A 14,742-nucleotide genomic window follows, 5' to 3' on the forward strand; every position below is an offset into this window, starting at 1 on the left:
TCTTTTTTTTTTTTTCTGAGATGGAGTCTCGCTCTGTTGCCCGGGCTGAAGTGCAAGGGCGCGATCTCAGCTCACTGCAAGCTCTGCCTCCAGGGTTCATGCCATTCTCCTGCCTTAGCCTCCCAAGTAGCTGGGACTACAGGCGCCCCCCCACAAGCATTAGCCAATAAATTCTTTTTCTTCCTTTGCTTGAACTAATTTGATTCATGTTTCTGTTACTTAAAATAAAGAGTCTTCACTAATAAAATATTATTCCATAATATGGATGCATTAAAATAAAATTAACCACATTCCCTAATGTTGAGTCTTTGGACTGTTTACAACTTGTACTATTTTAATAATACCATAGTAAACATCCTTGTACATATATCCCTATGCATATTACTGATAATTTAAAACACATTCAAAGAAATATATTTAGAATACATTCTAATGTATTATTTAGAATACATCCAAAGAAACTCATCAATTCAGCCTACTGCAATCTGGCTGCAGCCCCACAACTGTGCTTAAACTGCCCTCTGCTAGGGCACCAAACGTTTCCTCATTGCCTATTCCAGCAATTATTTTATCATCCTCATTCTGTTCAACCTATTCACATTCCTTCTATCTATAAAATCCTCTTGGGCTTCAATAAGTCTTTCTCCCAGCTCCTATTCCTACTTCCAGGGTTGAATTTGGGCACCAATTCTGAAGAACTGGTAGGACTACTGGGAGGAGTCCCAGTAGTTGTGAACAGTTTTTTAAATAGCAACAAAGCTTGGCAGGAGAATGTGTGATCAATAATTAACAATGTTTCCCAATGTACTGACACATGGTGGGTGGGGAAGGAAAATGCTAAAAATCGTAGCAAGAGAGCCAAACATTTGCCATTGCTATAACCAGAGTTTCTTAATCTGGAGGATATAGGTTAGGAGATGCCCTGAGGGTTTCAAAGTGACCCCAGGGCTTCATGAATCCCCTGGAGTTATGTGCAAATATTGTGTGATCACATCTAGGTATCTAGGATCTCCAGGAAGATTAAGAGCCATTTCTATCGGACAGTCTCCTGACCTGTGTTTTCCTCAAGTGGCCTTGCGGAACTTATGGTTTGGAGGAGAAAGTCAAATGACCCAGTAATTACCCACCAAACTGATTCATGAAATGACATCAGGAAAATGTAGGTGGTCCCTGCAAGATTCTTTAGGGAGAAACACAAGGTCCTCTTACACTGCCCTGCGGACTGGCCCAGCATGACTTAACTGAGTAGGGAGGGAGGGCAGGCAAGTTGAGAGAAGGTACAGCTGCTCTCCTTGATGTGCATTTCATTCTTTAACCCTGTTCTCCTAACCCAGTCCTGGGCAGCTCTACCTCAGCTTCTCCCAAAACTATTCCTAGCTCTCCAGTGCCCGAGAAGCCTGCACAGCGCAGAGGCCTCCCTCCAGCTGTGCCCCAAAGTGCAGAAGTTTGTGACATCTGGAAATTTGCACATTTGGGAAACAGTGCTCAGGCCAGCTACATTTGGCTTTGAGTATGATTTGCTCCTGCCCTTTCTGTCTCTTGTAGGGCTCTTTAATTATGGTGGCTCCGTTTAGATCTCCTTATCTTGGTGACTATCAATGTTTTGAATTCCTTGCTTTTTTTCCCCCAAGTTTAATGAGAAATATTTCCTGTCAACATTTCTTCTGTCTTCTCTGGTGACTGTAACTTCAGCTGTTATGTTATCTTCAGTGAAATTCATTAAAAAGGATGAATATTTCAAGTTCCAAGATCACTAGCAGAGACGTTAAATGGAATAAGATTGAACCACAGGCTTCTTCATATCCTCTTGAGACCCTCCTAGAATCCAGCCTGGAAACTGTATTTCTAGGTATTCTGTGGTCATAGTTTCACACTGCACCTTGACAGACCTCTCTGGATCCCTTCCAAGAATATAATTTCTTGAGACCAATTCAATGTCTTATTAATATTTTAATCTGCCTCCTGTGACCCATGAAAATCTCTAACCCGTGCTTTCCAAATACCATTCAATCTCCACAGAGTACCTATAGTTGAGATGTTTTTCTCTCCACATAATTACATGGAGCATTGCTTCACATAAAAATCTGGCATTCACACATCTCAATCTGGCATTCAGGGTCCTACAGTCTGACGTCCTTTCCTTCTAGAAGCTATGCGCATTTCATTCTTTAGCCCCTACAAGGACATGTGCTCTGGACTCAGATGACCTTAGTTCAGATTGTGATGGATATACTTCCTAACTATGTGACTTTGGAAAGGCCAATTAATATCTCAGAGTCTAAGTTTCTTCTGTCATGGAGTGACTGACAGAATTAAATTGCATAGCATCATTAAGAGATTTAAATGATATAATGCATGGAAAGCATTTAGCGAAGTGCCTGGACCATAATAATTGCTTTTGGAGAGCAGAATGGCCCCTCAAAGAGGTCCATGCCTTAATCCCTGGAACCTGAGAAAGAAAAAAAAATTCAGATGTAATTAAGTTTAAGAATCCTCAAACAGGGAGATTTTCCTGGATTATCTGATTGGGCCAAATCTAATCACATGAATCCTTAAAAGCAGAAAACGTTCTCTTATTAGAGGCAGAAGGATGCAGAAGGAGAAGTTAGAAAGATTCAAAATATGAGAGAAAGACTCAGTGTTGTGGTCTGAAGAATGGAGTGGGCCATGGATGTGGACTGCAGATAGACCTCTAAGAGGTAAGAGTGGTCCCCAGCTGACAGCCAGAATGGAAGCAGGGACCTTAGTCCTATAACTCTAACGAACAGGTTCAGCCAACAAGCTTGGAAGTAGGTTCTTCCTCCGAGCCTCCAGTGAGAAATGCAGCCCTGCTAACACTTTAATTTTAGCTTGGAGAGACCCATGTTAGGCTTCTGTCCTACAGAAACTGAGGTAATTTATTTTAGCTGTTAATTTGTGATAATTTGTGATGGCAGCAATAGAAAATGAATCCATTGCTAAGCAATATTGACTATGATTTGCCCGCCACACTGGCCTAAGATTCCCCAGTTCATCTGCCTTCTTCTAGTTGTGGGAAAATTCTTTGACTCAAATAACTATCTTCGAAGCCTTGTTCAAATCCACCTCTTTTATGTTGTTTGTCATGACCCTTCTATGAGCATCAGTCAGCCTTGAACTTCCAGAGAACAAAATTATATGCTTTCCTCCTTCCAAATCTGTATTCTGCTCAAGCCACTTACTACCTGTTGTCTTCCCAACTCCACAGAAGGACACATCTATATTTTACAGACTGTGTATTTATAAGACTGTTTTCTCTGCTGGTTGGGAGGGGAAAGGACAATTAATACTCAGAGTTTCTCTGTTTCAGGCCCTGTGCACACAAATCATTTTATTTTACTCTTATTAAGAACCCTATGGGGTAGAGAGGCACTTTTTTATAGATATCTCAGAGGAGAAAAACTTATCCAATGTCCAAGAGCCTCTAAGAGGAAAATCTGTGATATGATTCCTGGTGGATTCAGGTCTGCTTGATTGTAAATTTGTTGTTATTTCCACTATATTTTGGTGTTTCTCGTAAATATCACCTTTGTCATCATTACAATGAACATTTTATAGCCCTTTAGAGAGTAGCTCACACTCATGGCAACCTTTTAAGGAAGGTTTTATTATCCTAATTTTAAAGTTCACACAGTCCCAGAGAGACACCATTAGGATTTCAGCTCAGGATTTCTTACTACATAAACAGTGTTTTTTCCACTATATCACAGCTAGTTCCAATCAATGTTGATGAATTAAATGTTACGCAGCTTCAGGCTTGTGTTCTCTCTCTTTCTCGTTTCTCTCTCTCGTTTCTCTGTCTTGATTATACGTGCCACACCTCCCAGTTCTGGGTCAATTGCAAATTGCTTTTGTGTCACGCTGACTTCTCCCAGATAACACGCCTAGATATAGGGAATGAAACAGGTTCCGACATCAGCTTCTAAAGCCTCTAGGCCCCTCCACCCACAGATAAACCAGATCAAATTCCCCTTTGTTTAGGAACTTTTGGTCAATTTTAAGTCAACATGACTTTTTAAAATGTTGTAAAATATCCTCAGTATTTACCATTTTAACCATTTACAAGTGTAGTTCAGTGGTATTAGGTACATTCACCTTGTTGCACAACCATCACCATTATACTTCTCTGGAACTTTTTCATCTTTCCCAGTTGGAAACCCCACACTCCACACTCCTTCATCTTACCCAGATGGAAACTCCCCATTTCCCCTCCTTCCAGCCTCTGGCAACCACCATTCTACTGTCTTTCTCTATGAATTTGACTACTTTCAGGTATCTCATGTAAGTGGAATCATACAATATTTGTCCTTTTGTGACTGGCTTATTTCACTTGGCATAATGTCTTCAAGATTCATCCATGCTGTGTCAGAATTTCATTCCTTTTTAAGGCTGAATAATATTTAATTGTATATATAGCACATACTGATTATTCATCAATCAATGGACATGAGGTGCTTTCACATTTTGGCTATTGGGAACAATGCTACCATAAACACTGGTGTATACTTATCAAGTTCCTACTTTCAATTCTTTGGGATATACCTTCTCAGAAGTAGAATTGCTGGATCACATGGTAAGTCTATGTTTAATTTTTTTTTTTTTTTTTTTTTTTTTCTGAGACAGCATCTTGCTCTGTTGCCTTGGGTGGAGTGCAGTGGCACCATCTCGGCTCACCGCATCTATATTTAATTATTAAAGGAACTGCCATTCTGTTTTCCACAGTGGCTGCAACATTTTGATTCCCATCAGCAGTACACAGGGCACAGGGTTCTAATTTCTCCTCATCCTTGCCAACACATTATGTTCTATCTTTCTGATGATAGCTCTCCTAGTGAGTGTGAAGCAGTATCTCATTGCGGTTTTGATTTACAGCTCTACTGATTATTAACCATTTGTATAACTTCCTTGGAGAAATGTCTATGCCTGTCCTTTGCCCATTTTTCAATCAGTTTTTTTTTATTGTCAGTGTGACTTTTCATAAGTAAACTTTTTTATTTCAAAAATAATACATCAAGTGTTAAAAAATACATTTAAAATCACATTTAATTTCATCACCCAGAAAACCAGAGAAAGTTACTCTGAAATTAAAATGTTCCTAGAAATAGCTTAAAGATTTTATATCTAATATTACAAAATGAGTATATTAAATGCATTAGGGACCTACTAATTTATAAGCATTTTCTCTGGTTCGATACATTTTCTTTGGGGAAAAAAAAAAAAAAACCTTATTGCATTTTGCTTATTATGTTGTTTAAGTCTCTAGGGTTACTTGTTACCTTCATACTCGTTTCATTAAGTTTATTACCAGATAAGACAGGGTCTACATTCCTCCTTGAATATAAATCAGTTTCCTAATTCTGTCCTCTAGAATTGTCTTCATTTTTCTTTACTTTACACAAGTTAATGCAAACACCCACTTCCAACACCCCTGAGAACTTAGATCTAGCTCTGCTGATTCTGCAAAGTTCTCATTTGCGAAGTGCTCCCCAGCCTGCTTTCCATCAAAAGTTACAACAGTGTTTTCACTACTTCTTCATTATCCATACTACTGGGCTCTGGGATCCTTGTGAGAAAAAGCAAATAATAATTGGGGCAATTGCATTTTTCTTTGTTTAGATTACTATTCTTTTCTCTACAGAGTTTGACTTAATGCAGCATTTTCTGTTTTTGTAATTACATTTTTCCCTAAACTCTAAACCTCATACTGTTGACTCCTTCATTTCTCAGTAATCCCTGACCCTTTTTCTGGGTGCCTCAGTATAGGTTACTAGATTTTCTCATGCTTCTCCTTTTTATGAAGTGAGGGCATTGCTTTTTTATGCTAAGTTCCCAGATATGATCCTGCTTTAATTACCAAAAAAAATGAACCATTTAATCAAATTTTATTTGTAGAGGTTGTGCCTCACTGTTTAGTCACAGTAGAGTCTATTGAATAGACCAATTGATACTTATAATCCTTGGTTAATTATTATTACTTATTACAGTATTAAAGTATTCCATGAATCTATACTATATGTCTAATAACAAAAGTCACTTTTTTGGAGTGTTTATGTGCTAGGCATTTTTCTAAGCACTTGACATAATTTATCACAACAAATCTGTGATAACTTAATTATTATTTTATGATGATACTCACATATAGAAATACTAAGTATATTGCCCAAGTTCACATAGCTAGTAAAAGATATGGCCACAGTTTGTACCTAGGCAGGCTGAGTGTTGTGTTAGTGTTCGTTCATAGGACATGTCAGTGACTCTCTAGATATATACATGAACTTTCAAATAAGTATGTATTCTCTGAGGAGTTACCGAATGTGTTCATTTATTCAAAGTGCACTTATTAAGCATTGAATCAATGCCTCTATTATGATACACTCCATGGAAAGAGATTCAGCAAACCAATATCTATGCTTCAGGGAATTAAATCTAGCTGAGAAGATCTACACGTATAGATATGACACAATCTAGCTAAGGAGATTTAAGATACAGACACGACACCATCAAATAACAATAGAATCAACATTTGAGTACAAGATCGCATAGAACAGCTTATCTCTGATACCAGAAATCACAAAATGGGAAAATAATTGTAGTATCCATTTTGTCAAGCCATACAATGGACTTGCGTTAGAACATGAGTACACTCAAAAAGATTAAAAGGAAATCTTGATACTATGAATTTATTTGATCAAAAAAATACTTATTGAGCACCTACTGTGTGTCAGGCACTGTTCTTGGTACTAATTGTTAAATGAGGGAATGGATGCATTATTGAGAGAAATTACAAAATTTCTTTCTCTTCAGTAACTTTAAAAATAGAACAATATTTAGTTATGCACAGAGGCATGGAGATGAGCTATGTGATGAAAATTGTACTTAATGATAACAGGATGACCTCGAAGGGGGACATGGCATAGCCCTCTCTGGGCTGTCCCATTAAGCTACCGAGGGAGAAGTCATTAAGTCATCTCAGGAGCTCACAGAAGTTCAAGGCTGGTGCTGTGTACATCATTCAATCCAGTCCTTTATGCCTCCCTTTCCTCCCAAACTTTTCTAGAACCCTCTGGAGCTAGATCTGTGATCAACAAACTCCAGTACATCCTCATTGCTCTGACCACTCCCTCTCCTGGCCTTGTTGAAACTTGGTTATCCCCCAAGGCCACTACTTCACCTAAAATTTCTAAAGGCTATGGTCTCTCTTATTCTAAGTGTCTCTAAGGGCTAGGATGTGGAGTAAGTATCCTTTTTGCTCTAATTGCTGTTTTAAACCATTTGTCCCCCATCCTCTCTCAAAAACTGAAGCTCCTCCCTTGAGATTACAAGAATACCTTGTAGTTGTCAAATATCTACCTCCCTAGATGGCAGTAGCTCATCCCCCTCTTTCACTGAAGGCTTTGGTTATGAGTGCTAGGTCTCCCAACTAGACTGTGAGCTTCTTGAGAACAGAGACTTTCTTTCCTTTGGTCATTCCTGGATCTCCAGCATCCAGAACAATGCTTGGAAGAAAACAGGTACTCAGTCAACATCTGTTAAATAAATAAATGAGTTTTAAGATATATGTTATATGCTATCTTCTTCAAATGTCTTGTTTCATTTAATCCCTGTAACCATCTTACCAGGTATTATAACTATCATATTCTTTTGACAGATGAGGAAACAGAGGTTCAGAAGAGCTATTTGCTCAGAGTCACATAAATAATGCAAATTGTATTAGTCAGCATGGGTTGCTATAACAAAATACCATAGACTAAGTGGAGAAATTTATTTTTTCCACAATTCTGGGGGTTGAAAGTTCAAGATCAGTGTGCACAGGCAGAGAGAAAGAGTTTAACCCTAATTACTTTCTCAAAAACACCGTCTCCAAATACAGCCACACTGGGGTTTTTGGATTCAATATACATTCAGGGAGTAGGAGGAACACAAATATTCAATCCATAACACTGACAGAGCCAGGATCCAAACCCAGACTTGTCCAGCTCCAAAGCCTATATCCTAACTGCTGAATCAGGATGTCATATTGCCTCTGGGTCCCTCGCTCTGCCCTGTCCTGAACCACTACAGGCCAGGGTTCATGCATTGCCGGGGTCACCTGTCTGGTTCTCTCACGGCACACATTCTCCTTGGAGTTGGAAGCTAATTGTGCAAGGCCTGGCTTTGCGCTTCAGTACCTTTGTGACCTGGAGCCAATAACTTAACAGCTCTGGATGTGCCTCCATTTCCACCTCAGTAATAGAAGATGATTCTAGGAACTTCTTTCAGGTGTTGAGGGAAAAAAGAAAATAGTCTTCTGACAAGTCCACTAAATGCTTTATGGTCAAAGCACCACATGATTCCAATGTCTTGTTGCTATGAGTATTTCCCTGAATAACATTAACAGCTGTGTGGCTAAGCACGCGAGAAAGCTGCCTCCATCCCAGCAGGGTGATGCAGCCTATGGGAAAGGCCCTTAGAGGCTGTGACCAGTATATTCTGCTGCTTTCTCATTTGAATCATTGTGCTTTTGCTCTGTTTGAATGAAGTTTTTGTTCGTTTTGTTTTGTTTTTTGCTCCTTTGCTCTACTTACAGACTGGGAATGATTATCTCAAGGGGATTGTTCTAGTAGGTGGCCTCAGGATCCCACTGAGATGGATGTCACCCTGTCTGGAAGTTCTCAGGAATGTTATTTATCCACTTGAGATCAATGGACATCTGAAGGTAGCCTAAATTATAATAACAGCTGACACTTATACAGCACTATGTAACAGGCATTGTTCTAAGCACTACCGAGATATTAATTCCTTTATTTCCATGATAACCACACTCTGAAGTAGATGATCCTCCTAGGCAGGTACTATAATAATCATTCCCATAGCTACTAAGCAGCTGAGCTGGGATTGGAACCAAAGGACTTTGGCTCTAGAACCTGTGCTCTGAAGGATGACAACACATGGCTTCTCCTGACATCTGTTATTCCTCTCTGCCTGTCCCGTAGTCACGAGTGTTGAGAGATGGGGCCATCTTAGAGGACAGGGAAAGGAAGCATGGGGCCTTATGGGTAGAGGTGAGTCCAGGAGTGCCATTGTAGGAACAGAGGCAGAAGCCGGAAGTCCGTGGTACCTGTAGTCACCACCTAAGAGGGTTGGGGCTAGTCCCTCTCCAGGGCTCCCAGATCACCCCTGTGGGTTCCCAGATCACTAACCAGCCTGCATTGACACTATTAGCTCAGTTATGTCCTCCAGGGGGCAGTGGATTCCTCCAGGGCAGGGCTGGTGTCTAGGTCAGCTCAGGGGTCCCTCTGCAGACAGTGGCCAATGGTAGTAGGGCAGGAACCTGGGCCATCACCTGGACTATAGTGATCCTCGGCTCTAAAACAATGCACTCACAGCATAAGTGCTCATGAATGGGTAGATGAAATAGGCCAGGAAACACCACAATAAGCATTTGCATAATGTTTCTTTAGTATTTCTAATTTCTTTACCTTTTATATGTTTCCGCTCCGCACAAAGGCCTTTAAACTTGAATCACCTGAGGAGTTTGGTAAGAGGGCCCAAAACCACTGAGATTCTGAATCAGTAGCTGGTTCATGGTTTTTTGTTTGTTTGTTTTGTTGTTGTATTTTTGTTTTTTGTTTTTTTTCCGAGAAAGAGTTTAACTCTTGTTGCCCAGGCTGGAGTACAATGGCACGATCTCAGCTCACTGCAACCTCCGGCTCCCGGGTTCAAGCAATTCTCCTACCTTGACCTCCCAAGTAGCTGGGATTACAGGCATGTGTCATCATGCCCGGCTAATTTTGTATTTTTAGTAGAGACGGGGTTTTTCCATGTTGATCAGGCTGGTCTCGAACTCCGACCTCAGGTGATCCGCCCACCTCTGCCTTCCAAAGTGCTGGGATTACAGGCGTGAGCCACCACCCCGGCCAGTTCATGTGGTTTTTAAGAAACATTTTACTAGGGGCCCCACACAATGGCTCATGCCTGTAATTCCAGCACTTTGGGAGGCCAAGGCAGGTGGATCACTTGAGGTCAGGAGCGCAAGACCAGCCTGGACAACATGGCGAAACCCCATCTCTCCTTCAAAAAAAAAAAAAAATTTATAGAATATAATATACAACCGGAAGTACTCATAAGTGTATACCTTACTGAACCTTTGCAAACTGAATATACCTATGTACCTAGCACCTAGATCAAGAAACAGAATATTATCAGAACAGTTTTTGGACCTTTAAACAAACGTCATAAGATAAACAATACCCCAATAATTCTCATGCAGGTTCCCTGAAGGCTGAGAAACACTACAGGAGTAATAAGCAGTAAAGCTCAAAGTGGAAACCACTCATGTGTGCATCTTTGAGGGCAACAAGGACAAGATAACTAGAGAGATTAGTTCCTTGGACACTGGGACTCCCCAGGGACAGAGTAAGTGGCACTGGTCTTGGGGTGGGGAATGGAGAAGGCCATTCTCCACTGAGCTGCCAAGTGACTTTCTGGATACACAAGGAGCAGAACTCACAAACTTCCAACGCCTGAAGAGAGACCCTGAGGATTCAATAAGAGAAAAGTTCATGAATGCCAGTGCAGGCCTCAGGTTATTAAACAGCTAAAGCAAACAAACTTTCAGAGCAAAGGCAGAGGGGCCTCATGGGCCTTAGTCATTGAGTCACCTGCTTAAAATGGATGTGTGTCCCTCCTTACAGGTTCCATCTGAACCAGAATGGATCAAGGCCTTCAGAGATTCATTTGTTCTCTTTCTCTCTCTCTCTCTCTGTCTCTCACTCACACACATATACCCCAAGACTTGCTTGTGAATATTCTTTCCCACGTTCCATTTAGGGTCTTTCACTATGAATCAGACTCACTTTGATTCTTGAATTTACTTCTGCCTTTTTCCTCCTAACTTGTCCTTTCTTCAGAATTTTTTGATTCCTGATGTTCAGACTTAATGACAAAACTAAAAGTTGAAACCTGACCCTCTACAAAAATTAAAATTTTGAGTGATGAGAAAAGAAGAGATGATGTTATCCTGATGATCACTTAATCACTCATCAGATTCTCAGAACACTGAAATCAGCCTGGCTGTTCCAAGCTGCATCTGTATTTTCCCTCCTGTATTAAAAGTCCTCCAGAGCCTAGCTGTTTATCAAGTATAGATACAGAATCAGGGATAACAGGGAGTCATTTGGGCACTGGACTTTGAATAGTTTCTCTAGTTCTCTAATGTTAAATCACTAACAGTCCATCCAACGTATACAACTATTTGTTTTTAGTGTTGTATATTCAACAGAGGGATAGAATGTTGTTGTTGTTGTTGTTTTTTGGGTTTGGCTCCTGAATTCTTTCCCTAGAATTTATTTATTGTGGGAAAAGGGTTGAAAACATTTCAAAATAACTTTGGAAAGGAGTTGTTTGAATCCTGTACAGATTTAAGATGAATAAAATGAGTAAATTTTTTGCATAACTTTTTGTCTCCCAGCCAATCAGTAATAAGTCTCCATCTGGTGGTCCTGTGGAGAGCTCAAGTATAGTTCATGCCCAGAAACATAACATGGGGGACTTTTCACATTACACTATTGATTTATTCAATCATTCATTTATTCAACAAATTGTTATTGAGCGTGAACTATGTGTCAGGCACTATGGTAGGTGCAGATCACCAAATGCAAACACTCTTCCCTGGCCTCTCCTTTTTATATCTTGGTCGGGGCACTCACATAAATGAAGGAAACACAGCTCTCTAAAATCATCATCCTTCCTGTCCACCTGTCCCTTGCCTTCCCAGTGCCCAGTTAGGAAGTTGCATAATTAAGAAAAAAGTGATTCCCTCCAAACCTGGGCCTTCTATCAGTGTTGTTGTTAACATCTGTGTCTCTTCAGGATGACTTTTATGAGTCTAATGAGGGCCAAGAGGTTTCCTGGGCTTCACAAATCCAGCTGACATATTGCAGCAAGCCTGCAGCCTCCCGGGAACTGCTGATTACAAGACCTGTTGATTGTATTGTATTGGGACAACCAGCTCTGGCTAAACCAGTACACTCGTCTGCTTTGCAGGATCAAAAATCAAGTGTTCCACCCAGATTCTTTTCTAATTTTCAAACTTCTGATCTCATTCCAAATTACACGTTACAGCAGTTTGCACCAGCAGGATGATAGTCACTTTGGAAAACTGAAGGAGTGGCTCTGCCATATGTTTAAAAATATGCACACAGCAGTGTGGATTTTGGTAACAACTTGATTCAAGCTGCATTTGTGCCTTTAACACTTTTTAAAAAAATTTTTTTTTTTTTTTTTTGAGATGGAGTCCCTTTCGACCAGGCTGGAGTACAGTGGCACAATCTTGGCTCACTGCAACCTCTGCCTCCCAGGTTCAAGTGATTCTCCTGTCTCAGCCTCCCAAGTAGCTGGGATTACAGATGGGCACAACCACATCCAGCTAATTTTTGTACTTTTAGTAGAGATGGGGCTTCACCATGTTGGCCAGGCTTGTCTCGAACTCCTGACCTCAGGTGATATGCCTGCCTCAGGCTCCCAAAGTGCTGGGATTACAGGCATAAGCTAAACACTTTTCAAGTAGACATTTTCTTTTTAATAAAACAGAGCTCAAATTTAACAGTCTTATAATGGGATTCAACATTTTTCCTTCACACAGCTCAGATGTGAGTACCTGGCTTTAAAGCAAATCCAGTACATGGAAATGGGGATGTGTACCCATCAGATCTGAGGCAAGGGTCACTTCACAGAATGAATGCTTCTTTTCTTTACCAGAGGAATTTTCATAGTATTCTCTGGAAGGGATAAGCTTTCTTCATACACATAAACACTTAGTAAACTTTTAATTTAAGTATACTCTTTAGTCAAGTGCTGTATAAAGAGAAGACTCAGATCAGGCAGATGGTGCATGTTATTTTTCAAGCAATTACCTTATTTCAAATGAAATTCAAATGATTTGTCAACATCTGGTTGGCATTCAGTGCCTTGCCTAGATTGTTCTTTTTAAAACGTAATGGGGTCTCACTATGCTACACAGGCTGTGAACTCCTGGGCTCAAATAATTCTCCCAACTTGGCCTCCTGAGTAGCTGGGACTACAGGTGTGCATCACCATGCCCTACCTAGATTGTTCTGATGTAAAGCTGCTTCAAGGCTTAGGTTAATAGTTACTCCTTTGTCACCTCTCAGATAATCTGTACCCTTTTCCCAGACTTGAAATCTTTTTAGCGTTTATGTAGGTTTGTACTCTCCAATTTGAATACTGTTTGGTTTTATTCATTTTATGAGGTTAGCCATGTGCCAGGCCCTTAAGAAATGCCTTAAAAAATATTGCAGTTGATGAAATGGAATGAAAAGCTGTCACTGTTCTGAATCGTGTCTTTTGGTTAGGAAGAATTCATCAGAATGAGATCTGATCTTGGTCACAGGGCAGCATTTTATAGTGGCCTACACTTAGGCTGTCTTCATGGGCAAATTATTTAAAACAAGAATAAGAAATTAAAGACCAGACATGAGTCCAAGCCAATCAGCAATGATATCTCAGAGCCAGAGGGATTACTTCAGGAATGTGCAGGTGACCCTGCCTGGCCAGTGGGAATCAGGGTCCAGGATAGTTGTTGGAACTGATGGGGAAGACAAACTCTCTTTTCTGCTGGTTTTAATTCTCAGAAAATAAAAGTTAATAGCATCTGCGGATTACCTTAAAGTGAAACCAGCACAGAAGAAAAACTGAGCAGTAGAGAAACCCAAATCCTGATGATGTTTCTTGAGCCCTGTAGTTCAACAGTTCCAAGGCTGATCCTATTCTGGGGACTTTTCAGTTAAGTTAATAGGTAAATTTACTTTTTTTTTTTTTTTTTTTTTTTGAGATGGAGTCTCCCTCTGTCGCCCAGGCTGGATTGCAATGGTGCAATCTCAGCTCACTGCAATCTCCGCCTCCTGGGTTCAAGCAATTCTCCTGCCTCAGCCTCCCCAAGTAGTTGGGATTACAGATGTGCACCACCATGCCTGGCTAATTTTTGTATTTTTAGTAGAGATGGGGTTTCAACATGTTGGCTAGGCTTGTCTCAAACTCCTGACCTCAAAAGATCTTCCTGCCTTGGCCTCCCAAACTGTTGGGATTACAGGCGTGAGCCATCACACCCAGCCAAATTTACTTCTCTGTTTAGGCAAGTCAAGTTTGGGTGACTTTTTTAATTACTTCCTAATGAAAAGTCCCTGACTCCCCCATTTCCCCAACTCTTTTTTATATAAATTACCAAGACCTAAGGTTTCTCCCTCCAGAATATCACATATCCATATGTCATCTCCATCTCAATGTCCATAATCTACTTCGGGTTCTCATGAACTCTTGCTTGAATGTGCAAACTCTTAGTTTGTCTCTCAACCTTCACTTTCTCCCCTTGCATCTATCTTTCCAGAAGCTGCCCGATTAATCCTCATAAAGCACAGATATAATGAAGGCACACTGCCCAAAAGCTTTCACTGACTTCCATTGCCTACCGAATAAAGTTCAAATTCCCTGGTCCAATATTTCAGCCCCTCTGTATTCTACCCGCAATCTTTACCTTTCCAACTTTTATTTTTTGCTGCATCTCTTATGTAATTTATACTAAAGGATTTTGCTTTCCAGTTGGGTATTCAAATTTTTGAAGCAAGTTTGATATACGTGAACAGGTGAACTTGCTATTTCCATATCCAAATCTACCAGCTTCTAATTCAAGTGACACCTTGTCCATGAAGCCTTCCCTAACACCATAGC

The sequence above is a fragment of the Macaca mulatta genome, chromosome 14 (genome assembly GCF_049350105.2).
Source record: "Macaca mulatta isolate MMU2019108-1 chromosome 14, T2T-MMU8v2.0, whole genome shotgun sequence".
Classification (NCBI taxonomy): Eukaryota; Metazoa; Chordata; class Mammalia; order Primates; family Cercopithecidae; genus Macaca; species Macaca mulatta.